Source organism: Microtus oregoni, unplaced genomic scaffold, assembly GCF_018167655.1.
Source record: "Microtus oregoni isolate MIOR12 unplaced genomic scaffold, Mior012 000025F_ref0000491, whole genome shotgun sequence".
In the NCBI taxonomy this organism is placed as follows: Eukaryota; Metazoa; Chordata; class Mammalia; order Rodentia; family Cricetidae; genus Microtus; species Microtus oregoni.
Genome location: NW_024543084.1, coordinates 23,113,633 through 23,127,744, shown reverse-complemented (window position 1 = coordinate 23,127,744; position 14,112 = coordinate 23,113,633). Strand labels below are relative to the sequence as shown.

The window sequence follows — 14,112 nt, the reverse complement described above, 5'->3', positions numbered from 1 at the left end:
TTGGCTTCCCTGGTTGCTCCTAATTTGAAAGACTTGATCGCTTTCAGTGTCGCTCTGCTTTCTCCTATTGGTGTTTTGTGCCTCATATTATCCACCTGCAATTAAGGTGTTTTTGGCACCGCACTCTTTCCATCCACAAGAAACACCTGTATGCTCCAGCGCCTTATTATGTCTTGATTTTTTAGCACCTTTCAGGGTTATGAGAGTCCGCCCAAAGGTTATCCCTGGTCTCCAGGAGTGTGCTGTCCATTTCATGATAGTAGTCGGGACCGTAGTCTTGACAAATACCTACATTTGTAGTCTGCACCTTTTCTTGAAAGCATACCCATACCTGTGTTACCCGAAGGATCCACTTCTCTTGGAAGCATATGTCCTAAGCAGACTGTTATAAACTCATCATGCTCGCAGCACTCGTTTTAAAACCGTGCTCCAACTTCAGTTTGAGATTTGGGGGTTGGGGAAGTCCTCAGGGCGTGGGTCCCCTCCCCCACAGGGACAGGGTTTCACAGTGTGTTTGGTATTTTCATTTAGATCAACACCTGTGTTTGCATTCTTGTGAATAGACACATGTACTTGAGCTTCCAGCTGCATTGTTTATTTAGGCAGAGAAGCAAAGGAAGGTAGTGAAACTGTCCAGCTGAGAAGTCATTGGAAAAGAACTTTGGTGCCGAGGAAATGCATGTATAACTTTTTGGTTTTTCAAGGCAGGGTTATTTTGTGTATCCCTCACTTGTCTTGAAACTCCTCCGTAGAAAGGCTTGGGCCACCACCCCCCAGAGCATATATAACTTTTTAATGTAAGCGAAGGACCTGTTGTGTTAATTCACAGCTATATGTGGTGCTATAGATTATGCTATATATTAAAGATTTAACCAAATCTTTCTTTTTTTTTTTTGTTTTTGTTTTGTTTTTCGAGACAGGGTTTCTCTGTGGCTTTGGAGCCTGTCCTGGAACTAGCTCTGTAGACCAGGCTGGTCTCGAACTCACAAAGATCCGCCTGCCTTTGCCTCCCGAGTGCTGGGATTAAAGGCGTGCGCCACCGTCGCCCCGGCTAACCAAATCTTTCTTAGGAAATGAAAAAGAAAATTCTTTATGATCTTTCTTTATGGCTCTAAATTTGAATTAAAATTTGAACACATTATTGATTTAAATATATGTACATTTTAATTTACATGCTCCATGGTTGTAGTAGGAGGCTCATGAATTCAAGGCCCTACCTGGGCTATGTAGTAAAACCCTGTCTCAAAGAACAACAAACCCCCTCCCCAAATTACATGTAACTTTATTTTTTTTTCAGAAATATTTATTTATTCATTATGTATACAATTTTCTGTCTGTGTGTATGTCTGCAGGCCAGAAGGCACCAGACCTCATTACAGATGGTTGTGAGCCACCATGTGGTTGCTGGGAATTGAACTCAGGACCTTTGGAAGAGCAGGCAATGCTCTTAACCGCTGAGCCATCTCTCCAGTCCCCCTACATGTAACTTTAATGTAAAATGTTAGATCAGTTTCATGATTAAAGTTGCCATATTGCTATGTTGTGGTACAATTTTCCGTAACTCTGTGTGTCAGTGTGAATCTGAGTTTAAAAGTAAATCAGTGTTGGACAGTGTGCCATAGAATTGCAGCATTAGCCAAGCAGACTCATACACACACTCAAAAACACAGTTGAAGAAATTGCTCTGACAATGGTTCTCCATAATTACCTTTGCAGCTTTTATATTCTTATTCTTGGACGCTTCACTATGATTTATGATTGCCAAGAAGTCTACTTCAAAGTGAGGAAATAAAAACATTTTAAAACAAAATACAAGATAACAGCCTTTTAAAGAATCAGTCTATACCTAAAGTAACTCAGCTTATAATTGTTTTATAATTCACAAGCCCTTTATTTATTTTTGTTTTTTTGAGACGGGGTTTCTCTAGTTTTGGAGCCTGTCCTGCAATTAGCTCTTGTACACCAGGCTGGCCTTGAACTCACAGAGATCCGCCTGCCTCTGCCTCCCGAGTGCTGGGATTAAAGGCGGGTAACACCACCGCCCAGCCTTTTTGGTACTTTGTAGATATTGCTTTTCTTTTTTTTTAACCAAATTTTCATAGATCTTAAGGAATAGATCCATGTATATCCTGAAAGGAAAATGCTGCTTCACCTGAGACTGTGTTTTCATTTCTTCACAAACTGGTTACCAGGTCGTCTTTCTCCACTTTCATCCTTTTCCTGTATTGTTAGCCTTAAAAGAAAAATGTAAGCAAAGCAATATTGCCAGGTGTTTACACCGTTGTTGACTCTGTACAGCCCTGCTGCATTTCATGTGCAAAGACTGACCAAATATAGAAGTGTGCAAATCATAAACATGTTACTTTATACAATTTGGCCTAAAAATTTCTCTTCTCTTTTAAGTTGATCATAATATTCTGAAGATTTTCTCTCAGTAGAGTTTTGTAAGACCTAAGTACTCCCAACCCTTCTTTCAGTCATTAAAAAGTAAATAAAACCCTAGTTCTGTCTTTTAAGTTCATTATCGACACTAAGCTTTTCAATGAAATAAAAATAGATTTTAATTGACGATGCTGCCAGATTTAGAGGTTTGTACTTCCTTAAGAACCCAGTGCATAACTGTTAAGAGTTTCTGGTTACGACTGTATCAGATCAGCATTTGCATCATCAGCCACTGGTCTTTGGGTTCTGTCAATCTTTGTGGCAATAAATTTTTCTCCATATCAAAAGTCTTGCCTTTATTTATTTATTTATTTACTTAAAGGCTAGAGTAGCCTGGGCCAGTGATCCTTCTGTTAGCTGCTGAAAGTACAGAAATGCTCACTTTTAGCTTGTGTTGGACTTTTTATGGCATGTTAACTATGAGTTTCTGTGGTAAATTTAACATTTTGTTTATTTAACATGTTGTGTTAAAAACATTTAATAGTAATTTGTTTTTGAACTTTCTCTTCCATTTTCCATTAAACATTTTGGTAATTGCAACCCATAGTGTACAGTCTGGATCTACTTCTCAGGATGAGTCTTGCACCTCTTAAAAGAAGTGGTATTGAAGGGGCTCTAAGTATGGCCTGAGCATAGCAAACACTGAAGACAGGTTTTGCCCTTTTCCCCCTTTTCCTCTTTCCCTAGCTAAACCTGGTACATTCCTAAAGCTAGCACCCAAGGCCTGTTCTCTTATTTGGCCATGACTTGTTCCTAAGACAAAACATCAAGGGTTCAACAATCAAAATTCAGTATTTAGCTAACATGTCCAATCAGGATTTTCCAGCTCACCCTAGCACAGATTTCCCCTTTTCCCTTTAAAAACCTACTCCTGTTAAAAAAAAAAAAAAAAAAAAAAAACTCTCTCTTTCCCTCTCTCTCATTCCTTCCCTCCCTCTCCCCTTCTCTCCTTCTCTCTTTTGTTTTTCAGTTTTTCAAGACAGGGTTTCTCTGGAACTTTGAAACTTTAGAGCCTTTCCTGGAACTTACTTGCTTTGTGAACCAGACTGGCCTTGAACTCACAGAGATCCTCTGTCTCCCCAGTGCTGGGATTAAAGGTGTCTGCCACCGCTGTGACCCATCTCTCTTGATCTCTTGTTGCTGTTGTTTTGAGACACTGTCTCTAGCACTGACTGTCCTAGAATCCAGTTTGTAAACCTTGAATTCACTGGTATCCATCTGCGTCCCAATTGCAGGGATTAAAGGCATGAGCCACTATACCCAACTTGACTTAATATTTGAAGATAGTAAGTGCACTCACATCTAAATTGGATTAAATGTTGAGTGTATGTAGGATATTGATGGAAATAGCCAATGATTTTTATTATTGTTGTGATGAGCTCTGTGCATTTGAAGGTATCCTGATGAATGAACTGTTTCTGGCAATAGGGGGTAGTGATATGTCATAAATCTCTTGCTGTGCCACACAGTGGTGGCGCACGCCTTTGACCCCAGCACTTGGGAGGCAGAGGCAGGCGGATCTCTGTGAGTTCGAGGCCAGCCTGGTCTACAAGAGCTAGTTCCAGGACAGGCTCCAAAAACTACAGAGAAACCCTGTCTCGAAAAAAATCCAAAAATAAAAAATAAAAAACAATGAAATCTAATAGGTTTCAAAAAAAAGAGTTAAATTTTGATTTTCTTCTTAAAACCTTATATAGTGATGTTATTTCCATTATGTAAAATGAGGGGACTGAACCTTACTATTTTACGAATTACCTAAGAAAGGAGAAAATATCAGGTGCTTTGCAGTGGTACAATAACCCATGAGCTAAGAGTAAGTAGCTCCATTTTAACCAAAGAAGAAACTAAATCTCAAATTTATTGAGTATTTTTACCTCCAATTACATATTAAATTAAGTCTAAGGCTTTGGAATGTCCATGTCTTTCTGATCCCAAAGTTAATATTCTTCCCACTATACCTTGGTACTACTGAGTAAAAGTACCAGGAATAAGGAGAGAAGTGTACATAAAACAATCCTCTTGGGGCTGGAGAGATGGCTCAGGGGTTAAGAGCACTGACTGCTCTTCCAGAGGACCTGGGTTCAATTCCCAGCACCCACATGGCAACTCACAACTGTCTGAAGATCCAGTTGTAGGGGATCTGACACCTTCACACCAATACACATGAAATAAAGTTAAATAAACCATAAAAATATTCTAAAAAGAAATCCTCTTATCTGTGTTGATTACTTGAATGCAATAATGCTGATACTGAAAATTTAAAAGATGAAATGGTCTATGTTTGTATGGCTACTTCAGAACACAGTACTTTTTCTTCCCTCTAGAACTCTTGAGTATGCTGGCTTCATGTCACTTCAAAGAAGTACCTTTGAAACTAAATATTTAAATTGCTATTTGAAAGCCTTTTTCATAATAGAAACTACACAATAGGAACATATGAAGATTAGCTTAGCCGGGCTGTGGTGGCACACGCCTTTAATCCCAGCACTCGGGAGGCAGAGGCAGGCGGATCTCTATGAGTTTGAGACCAGCCTGGTCTACAGAGCTAGTTCCAGGACAGGCTCCAAAACCACAGAGAAACCCTGTCTCGAAAAACCAAAAAAAATAGAAGAAAATTAGCTTAATATCAATGAACTTACTACTGCTTATCGCTAAGATCATGTTATTCTTCTGAACCCTACTAGCACATTAAAAAAAAATTTTTATTCATTTTTTTCTGAAGAGATTTCAGAAGCATAATGTAATTTACATTAGCAATGTGTAGATATAAAATATGAATGCTTTAAAGCATTGCAAGTCTTTTTTTTTTTTTTTTTTTTGGTTTTCCGAGACAGGGCTTCTCTGTAGCTTTGGTGCCTGTCCCAGAACTAGCTCTTGTAGACCAGGCTGGCCTCGAACTCCCAGAGATCCGCCTGCCTCTGCCTCCCGAGTGCTGGGATTAAAGGCGTGCACCACCACCGCCTGGCATTGCAAGTCTTTCAAAGATTTCTTTTCAACCTTTTTGGAAATTAGTCAACATAATTCCTCCTCATGCATAGTTAAGAAAAGTGAACTTCTTCCATTTAGAATATCCACCTGTTGTACTTGAGATCTGAAACATCTGACTATGTACCTGTGTTTAATCTCTGTGAACTTAATGTCAAGCAAACAAGTCATTCAGTAATAGACTAAAATCTAGGAGAAATGTATTAGTAGTTTCTATTTTCTATAACTTGTTTATTTTTCAGAGGAATATGTTAAGAGCATACCAATAATGTTTGATAGAGGTCCAGTCCATACTAACAAAGGGAAGATATCAGGAAGTGTATCAAGCACATGGGAAGGCAGTTCAGTAGCATCTTAAATTACTGTAACAGGCATTTGTGCAAGAAGATACAAAATTCAGTGACCCCCTGGAACACGTAAGGAAACAGAATGAATAAAACAAAATTAAAACAAAAAAAAGATACAAAATTCACAAATATTTAAATTCCATAGATGTTTTAAATATATCTGAAAAGACCATTTCTTAAAGCCAAAACCAAAGTAAAAGTATTTTAAATATAGGCCTGGTTAAGTTTTAGCTTTTTGAGGTCAGCTTTTTATTTTTTTTATTTTTTGCAGGGTGGGGGCACGTTTATAGACAGAATTTCTCTGTATAGCTCTGGCTGTCCTGGAACAAGCTCTGTAGACCATGCTGGCCTCGAACTCACAGAGATCTGCCTGGCTCTGCCTTTAGAGTGTTGGTTAAAGGCATGTGTCACCACTGCCATCCCCAAAAAATCAGCTTTCATTTCAATACACAGAGGATGCAACAGGTAACTCATGTCAACAAAGATATAATTTTTCTTCAGCAAGTAATCAAGGTATAGACAGAAAATCCAATGCCACAGCAAGAGTGTTTTTGTTGTTGTTGTTTTGTTTTGAGACAGGATTTCTCTGTGTAGCGTAGGCTGTCCTGGAACTCACTCTGTAGACCAGGCTGGCCTTGAACTCACAGAGATTCGCCTACCTCTGTCTCCTAAGTGCTGGGGTCAAAGGCATGTGCCGCCACCACCCAGCTAGATTACATTGTTAACCTTTAGATTAAACAAGAAGAGTTGATTGCTCATGAGAAAAAAAAAATAAAGCATTGGCTTTCTGTAAGAATTTTATAATACTCATTTTGTAAGGGTTTTATTTACTTGCCTGCCTAGGTACCATGTTGTGCCTGGTCTCTGTAGAGGCCAGAAGAGGGTTTCACATACTCTGGAACTGGTTTTACAAGTGGTCATGAATGTCCATTTGTGGCTAGAACCAAAGCCAAGTCCTCTGTAAAAACAAGTATTCTTAGCTGTTGAGCCTTCTCTTCAATCCCTCATTTTTGAGTTTTCAGGGTTTTAACCTGGGTGATATGGATAAATAATATATATGACTTGTGATTCAACCTTTAAAAAAAAACTCTTAAAAAGTTATGCCTTCATTGATTGACTTTGATGACATTATACTAAATAAACAAAGCCATCTTGAAAAAGACAGATTTTGTGTATTCAAGAGTATAACAGTCATGGTGAAAGAAGATAGATTGGTGGTTGCAAGAGACTGGAGATGAGAGAAATCCTAGGTGGTAGTAATATAGATGTGCTTATTGCCACAGATCTCACCCTTCAACATGCCTCAGGTGGTGACGTTGTATCGTGTGTATTTGACTGTGATGGTAGAAAGATGGCAACTTGTGGAACATTTAAAAGAATACTTTGTCTCATAACTTGTTGAAGAGTTACTTTTAGACAAACTAGCAAGTTTTGTTTTGTTTTTGGCTTTTAAAGTTGAAATTAGTGTGGCTTTGGTTCTAGCCACAAATTAGTCAGAAGATTTGCTCACACATGGTTCCATTACTTCACTAAATACAATTCAGAGAAGCAGCTCCAAGTTAAGAGTCAGACTTTAAAACAAAGCCTATTGTTTAGCAATTAGTGGTGGGAAATAATCTGTATGGGAGGATTTTCCATTGAGTTCATTAAGTCTGTTTCATCCTTTTCAGGGGGATGTTCTTTGAGAAATTCATTTGAAAACAAATGCAAGGAAAAAGGTTTAAAGACTGACAAAAAGCAAAGAACCTAGACTAATCTGTATAGTCCCTTGTTACTCTGCTTGTTTAATTTTAGTACTGGGGATCAAACTCAGAGCCTCACACATGCCAAGCATATGGTCTGCCACTGAGCCCTACTGTAGATCCTAACTGTTCTTCTTTGCGGAAGTTATGCACTTTTGCTTGTGGATGCTGGTGGTAGACATTGGCTAGTTGTTCTCAGTTTGCTTTCTGCGTTCATGTTTGGAGATAGGTTCTCTTGCTGAACCTGCAACTCACCAGTCAGCTACCTGATCAATGAGCTTCAATGTTCTACCCCACCCATACCCCCGTGCTGGAATTATGGGATATATATATACATATATACATACATGCACATATATACATATATATGTATATGTGTGTGTGTATATACATATATATACATATATATATATATACATATGATCCCAAGGATCTAAATTCAGGTCTTATTGATTGATTGCCATGGCAATAATGGCTTTTGCTGCTGACCTGTCTCCCCAGTACTCATTTTACTTTAAAAGATACAAACCCAGGGGGAATTGACCTGCTATAACATCTTTGAACCTTGTTTTGTTTCTTCCTGTTATGTTCTAGTTCCCAAACTGAGAGTAATCTTAACCAGAGTTAAATTTTAGAAGGACACAGCATAGGGGACAGGCAAAGAATGGAGATAGGGATAGTAAGGAGTGAGATACAGCTCAGAGAAGAATAGAAACACCTACAGCTTGGTGATCAAATAGATTCTCAGAACAGAGAATCTATTTATTATATTAGCATAGTTTAATTTGAGTTTGTGAAAACTATAGTATTGTTTGTTTTGTCCATATTCATGCATTTAAATTATTCTTAACATTGAAAACAACAGAATAGAAACACCTAGGTGCCTGGGTTTACACCAACCTTTATAATTTTCTCTGTGAGCTAAAGCAAGTCACCCAACCTGTCTTAGCTTGGGTTTGTCATAGAAAGTTAATATTCATCTCCCAAGGTTAGTGTGGTACTATGTGGCAAAAATGTGTTTAAAGCCTCTAGTTCCACATCAGGCTAAAATTGGCACTCAGTAAATTAAAACATATTACTTTCTTTTTAGATTTCATAAGATGTTTTAAGCATCCTCCTTAAGATTCCATAGAATTGTACTGTGCTTACTGAGCAACACAGTCCATGTATGAACAACGAGAAATGGTAGTGAGTAGGGAGGAAGTGATGAGTGTGTTTGTTCCAAAGGAAATACAAGGTATGTTTTAAGATTCTGATGTTTAACTGTCTTATGATATTTGAGAACGTTCAAGGGTAGTTAGTATCTGGGGTAGTTGGCACACTCCTGTAATCCCAGCTTCCTGAGTCTGAGGCAAGAGTCAATTTTAAGGCTAAATGGGGTTATGCAGTGAGATTTTGGTCTCAAAAGAATGTACTGGGCTGGAGAGATGGCGCAGTGGTTTAAGAGCACTGGATGTTCTTCCAGAGGACCCGAGTTCAATTCCCCGTGCCCACGTGGCAGCTCACAACTGTCTGTAACTCCGTTTCAGGGAACCTGGCACCTTTATACCAATGCACATGAAATAAAATTAAATAAGTTATTAAAAACAAACAAAAAAGAATGTCCTGTTTTTGGGTTTGGAGTTTTTCCTTTTAGTTTTCTGTAGTTCTATTTCCAAGTACTTGCATATAGTGTAGCATATTGGTGATTTGTCTTTCTACTACGAGAATCTACCATTACACTCATGCAGTAGTTGTCCCCCAGTATCTTGCAGGACAAGGGAATGGTTCAAAGACCTACCCATACTAAAATGGTATAATATTTGCATATAATCTGGACATCCTTGCACATCCCACAACTGACATACTTTAGATTATCTCTTAGATACTTGATACAATGTAAATTCTTTTTACTTGTTATGCTGTATTATTTAAGTGCTGTGGGGGGAAAGTACATGTTGGGTGTAGATGTAATATTTTTTCTGCATACTTGTGATCCTCAGTTGAACTGCAGTGTGATCATGTATTCCCAGTGGGTAGCATATCAACTTCTAAAATGACTAGAGAATGAGTATAGTAGTGTAGGAGAGGTGTAACTTATTATATAGTATAGTGTATATCATAGTTCTTGTGATAAAATTTAAAAGCAAAGAAAAAAAATTAGAGGCCCTAGCATGAAATAAAACATTTCAGACTGCTTAACTATGTCACTAGATTGTTGTTGGGGGCGGGAAGGTCTCACTGGGGGAAAAAAAGGCACATTTCTCACTTAGGAACCACCGTATACACACACTTACAAGCCTAAAAGTAGTGCAATATTTGGTTGACTGTGTGGTATGATTGGTAAGAATAAAATGATAGCCAGGCTCAAGATTTTGAAGACTAAGTGATTCAAAGAATTTGGGTTTCAGTTTTCTTCTCAATTTTTTTTAAAATTTTTTAAAATTTTTACCTGGGTGGTGGTGGTGCATGCCTTTGAATCCCAGCATGTTGTAATAGGAGCGGCGGGGCTACGTCCCCAGCACCCCGGCCGCCTGGCTAGCTTATGCCCCGAAATAACAACACACAAATTGTATTCATTTAAACACTGCTTAGCCCATCATATCTATCCTCTTCTCGGCTAACTCTTGCACCTGGACCAGCCCATTTCTAATAATCTGTGTAGCATCAGTCTTACCGGGAAAGATTCTAGCCTACGTCCATCCTGGGTCGGAGCTTCATCGTGTCTGCCTCAGAGAGCAGAGCTATCGCGTCTGCCCGGGAGAGGGGAGCATGGCGTCTCTGCTCCAGAGAGCAGAGCTGTCAAGTTTGAGCTCACTTCCTCTTCCTCCCAGCATTCTGTTCTGTTTACTCCAACCACCTATGTTCTAACCTATGAGGGCCAACCAAGAAGTTTCTTTATTTTTTTAACCAATGACCTTCCTGCATCATTTCCCCTTTTTCTGTTTAAAACAAAAAGAAAGGAAGGCTTTAACTTTAACATAGCAAAATTACATATAACAAAACAGTAATCAAGTAAAAATTACAGTATTTACATCTGTTTTATCTTTATCATAACTAAGGAAAATAACTATAACTATTCTTCAACTCCATCAAAGACTCCAGAAAGATACAATATTACCTAAGCAAACAAGAAATAAGCAACTTTCAAAACTCTAGAAATGACAGAGAAATTTTGCTGCCTGGACAGTCACCCAAAGTTCCTCTGTTCTGTTGGGGCATCCATCTTCGGCCTACAGGCCCATAGTTTCCAGCAGACATTTCCATGAAATAGGAAATTTCAAAGGCAGTCACTATCTGCTTGTCCTGAAGAATGTCTCGCAGACTCTTTCATGAATCAGGAACCCCGAAAGATCATCTCACCTTTAGGCAAGTTCAGCAGTCCTCTCTCTGCGGGTTCTCTGTGTCCAATTTATGCAATAGTCCAGGCAAGAACAGTTTCTTGTTCAAATGGCTATTGATCTCCATAAGGATCCTCTTCGATGCCCATTTTTTTCTTGAAGTTTATTGGTGCTGCCAGGAGCAGAGTGTCTCATTGTCATGAAAAGTCCTAAGTTATTAAAACATTTAATAGCATATTCTGTAGTCTTTGAAAGATATGAAGAATGCCGATCTAACTGAAATATATATCTATATATCTAGAAAATCTAACTAACATGACTATAAACTTGACTATTATTAATGATTATCAATTAACAACCTATATACATTACATTTTTAAATGAACTACACAATCACAATACCTTAATAAAGATCAGAAATACATATACATATAACAAAATTGACCTTAAATCTCTATCAATAAAGCAAAATCTAATGCAAATTGTTCGTACCTATAGCATATCCCCCTTTAAATGTAAAAGAACATTTATAAACAATATTTGGGAATATGGGTGTAGTTATTTCTCTCCAAACTGCTTCCTGCTGAATGGGGGCATCGTTAGTTAGGTCTTTCATGTTATAACCTGTGTGCTGGTTTCATCTCAGTAGTTGAGTGAAGTAATTTTTTTTGAAGGTGTTCACAGCAACCTTTCAGGAGGGTGTGGTCTATCATACCACATTGGGATAGAAGCAATCCACAGACTCTCACCCTCTGTGAAAACAAAATAAGAAACTGCTTTCCAAAGCATCATGTCCTTAGATCCAAATTTCAAAGTCAAGGCATTTTCAAAATATCTATGTTGGATTAGTTCAGCAGCATTTATAAACAAATATCTTTTAGCAGCTGTTGCTCCTTCCACAGCATTCAAACAATTCAAACAGAGCATAATAGCATACAGTATCAAGATTCTCTGTGTATTTTCCATCTTTGTGCAGCTTTGTTTTAACTTCTATTTCGTTTATTTTTACTTTTAACTTTTTGCTTTTTGAGACAGGTTCTCTGTATCTTTGACCTGGAATAACTCTGTAGACCAGGCTGTCCTTGAACTCTCAGAGATCCGCCTGTCTCTGCCTCCCAGGCATTTGGAATTAAAGGTGTGTGCTACCACACCTTGAAGTCACAGAGGTCAATCTCCCTCTGACTCCCAAGTGTTGGGATTAAAGTTGTGTACTACCACGCCCATCTACTCTCTTTCTTCCTTATTTTTGTTTTTTACTTTAAGAACTTAAATTTTAGTCTGCATATATTTTCAACACACTGTAAACCATTTTGAAATTTTCTTTGTCTTTGAATCTCTCTTTACTGTATATCTCTCTTTTTCTGACCACATGAGTCTTTAATGTACCAAGCAATATCAGTAGGACTAAAGCCGTGGCTTTGCCGGCTAGATGTAGCCCATTCCTTAGCTTTCTGCCATTCCAACCTTGTGGCTGAGGTACCGGCCAGAGCCGCATTCAGTGCCACAAGTCTACAGTGTTTCAAGGCCCTTGCCATCAAACAAGCTGCAACAGACAACACTCAAGTCCTCTCTCTGTAGCTGGCCCTCCTGCCTCAAACAGTCAGAGTTTGCCCTGGCAGGACAGCCCAGAAAGCCGGCATTTTAAAACAACACAGGTTTTTTTCCTGCTACTGCTGAAAACAGGCATTCAGTTGGCTTTTATCAACACCATTTAAATGTTTCGTGGCAGGACCTCTTAAGAGCTGCAGGGTTTTGCAGCTGAAGCTGAGTCAGGATGCCTCTCTTAGATGAGAGCGCTTGCTTGCTTCTAGCAAGCAGAGCAGATCTGAGAAATCACTGCTACCAAGAAAACATGCTTTACTCTTTCCCAAGCTTTCTCAGGCTTTCAGTGGATTCAGTTATCCACGTCTGGGCACCATTCTGGCCCATTAACTCTAGCCCTTACAGGTTAATTCTCATATCCCTATCAACCCATCTCTAATAATCTGTGTAGCATCTGTCTTACTGGGAAAGATTCTAGCCTATGTTCATCCTGGGTCGGAGCTTCATCATGTCTGCCTCAGAGAGCAGAGCTATCGCGTCTGCCCAGAAAGGGGAGCATGGCGTCTTTGCTCCAGAGAGCAGAGCTGTCAAGTTTGAGCTCACTTCCTCTTCCTCCCAGCATTCTGTTCTGTTTACTCCAACCACCTATGTTCTAACCTATGAGGGCCAACCAAGCAGTTTATTTTTTTAACCAATGACCTTCCTCCATCACCAGGACTTGGGAGGCAGAAGCAGGCAGATCTCAGTGAATTTGAATATCTACAAAGCGATATTCAGGACAGCCAAGACTGTTGTTAAACAGAGAAATCCTGTCTCGAGAAAAACAAACAACAATAAATCATTTTTATGTGCATGGGTGTTTTGCCTGCACATACAAGAACAGCCTTCAGGAGGTCACGGTTTTGAGACAAAATATGACAAGGCCTGACCCTTCCTACATCTTCCCAGATACAATTTTTTTTAAAATTTATTTATTTATTAAGGATTTCTGCCTCGTCCCCGCAACCGCTTCCCATTTCCCTCCCCCTCCCCCGATCAAGTCCCCCTCCCTCATCTGCTCGAAGAGCAATCAGGGTTCCCTGACCTGTGGGAAGCCCAAGGACTGCCCACCTCTATCCAGGTCTCGTAAGGTGAGCATCCAAACTGCCTAGGCTCCCACAAAGCCAGTACGTGCAGTAGGATCAAAAACCCACTGCAATTGTTCTTGAATTCTCAGTATTCCTCATTGTCCGCTATGTTCAGCTAGTCCGGATTTATCCCATGCTTTTTCAGACCTAGGCCAGCTGGCCTTGGTGAGATCCCAATAGAACATCCCCATTGTCTTAGTGTGTGGGTGCACCCCTCGTGGTCCTGAGTTCCTTGCTCGTGCTCCGTCTCCTTCTGCTCCTGATTTGGACCTTGAGATTTCTGTCCGGTGCTCCCATGTGGGTCTCTGTCTCCTTTCATCGCCTGATGAAGGTTAATATTCATGAGGATGCCTATGTGTTTGTCTTTGGATTCACCTTCTTATTTAGCTTCTCTAGGAACATGAATTATAAGCTCAATGTCCTTTATTTATGGCTAGAAACCAAATATGAGTGAGTACATCCCATGTTCCTCTTTTTGGGTCTGGCTTACCTCACTCAGGATAGTGTTTTCTATTTCCATCCATTTGTATGCAAAATTCAAGAAGTCCTTGTTTTTTACTGCTGAGTAATACTCTAATATGTATATATTCCATACTTTCTTCATCCA

The 14,112-nt window shown here is 39.3% G+C and overlaps 1 protein-coding gene across 4 annotated transcripts in view; it reads left to right on the top strand.

Annotated features, from left to right (window-relative positions):
- The window catches only part of Rabgap1 (RAB GTPase activating protein 1), a 163,310-nt gene that overhangs the window by 8,632 nt on the left and 140,566 nt on the right, over positions 1-14,112 (top strand). The gene's annotated exons all lie outside the window — the stretch shown is intronic.